This window comes from Rhincodon typus, chromosome 8 (genome assembly GCF_021869965.1).
Source record: "Rhincodon typus isolate 14 chromosome 8, sRhiTyp1.1, whole genome shotgun sequence".
NCBI classification, from domain to species: Eukaryota; Metazoa; Chordata; class Chondrichthyes; order Orectolobiformes; family Rhincodontidae; genus Rhincodon; species Rhincodon typus.
In genome coordinates, this window is record NC_063339.1 from 31,763,885 (window position 1) to 31,765,411 (window position 1,527).

The following is a 1,527-nucleotide window of genomic DNA, read 5'->3' on the forward strand; positions in this document are numbered from 1 at the left end:
GGAGGCGAAGGAATTGGGAATAGGGGATGGCATTTTTGCAGGAAGGTGGGTGGGAGGAGGTGTATTTTAGGTAGGAGTCGGTGGGCTTGAAATGGATATCTGTTTCTAGGTGGTTGCCCGAGATGGAGACAGAGAGGTCCAGGAAGGAGAGAGAGGTATTAGAGATGGTCCAGGTGAACTTAAGGTTGGGTGGATGAACTGTTCGAGCTTCGCGTGAGAGAACGAGGCGGTGCCGATACAGTCATCAATGCAACGGAGGAAGATGGGGGGTTTAGGGCCAGTGTAGGTACGGAAGAGGGATTGTTCCACGTAACCTACAAAGAGGCAGGCATAGCTTGGGCCCATGCGGGTACCCATGGCCACCCCCTTTGTCTGTAGGAAGTGGGAGGAATTGAAAGAGAAGTTGTTGGGGGTGAGGACGAGTTCGGCTAAGCGGATGAGGGTGTCAGTGGAGGGGGACTAGTCGGGCCTGCGGGACAGGAAGAAGCGGAGGGCCTTTAGGCCATCTGTATGGGGAATGCAGGTGTATAGGGACTGGACGTCCATGGTAAAGATGAGGTGTTGGGGACCAGGGAATCAGAAGTTTTGGAGGAGGTGGAGGGCGTGGGTGGTGTCACAGACGTAGGTAGGGAGTTCCTGGACCAAGGGGGAGAAAATGGAGTCCAGATAGGTAGAGATAAGTTCGGTGGGGCAGGAGCAGGTGGAGACAATGGGTCGACCAGGGCAGTCAGGTTTGTGGATTTTGGGAAGGAGATAGAAGTGGACGGTGCAGGGTTGGGGAACAAATACCGCCCCTTGATCATGACCCCACCCCCGACCACCAAACCATTATCTCGCAAACCATCCACAACCTCATCACCTCAGGTGACCTCCCACCCACGGCCTCCAACCTCATCGTTCCCCAACCCCGCACCACCTGCTTCTATCTCCTTCCCAAAATCCACAAACCTGACTGCCCTGGTTGACCCATTGTCTCCACCTGCTCCTGCCCCACCGAACTTATCTCCACTTATCTCAACTCCATTTTCTCCCCCTTGGTCCAGGAACTCCCTACCTACGTCCATGACACCACCCACGCCCTCCACCTCCTCCAAAACTTCTGATTCCCTGGTCCCCAACACCTCATCTTTACCATGGACTTCCAGTCCCTATACACCTGCATTCCCCATACAGATGGCCTAAAGGCCCTCCGCTTCTTCCTGTCCCACAGGCCCGACTAGTCCCCCTCCACTGACACCCTCATCCGCTTAGCCGAACTCGTCCTCACCCTCAACAACTTCTCTTTCAATTCCTCCCACTTCCTACAGACAAAGGGGGTGGCCATGGGTACCCGCTTGGGCCCAAGCTTTGCCTGCCTCTTTGTAGGTTACGTGGAACAATCCCTCTTCCGTATCTACACTGGCCCTAAACCCCACCTGTTCCTCCGTTACATTGATGACGGTATCGGCGCCGCCTCGTGCTCCCACGAGGAGCTCGAACATTCATCCACCTCACCAACACCTTCCACCCCAACCTTAAGTTCACCTG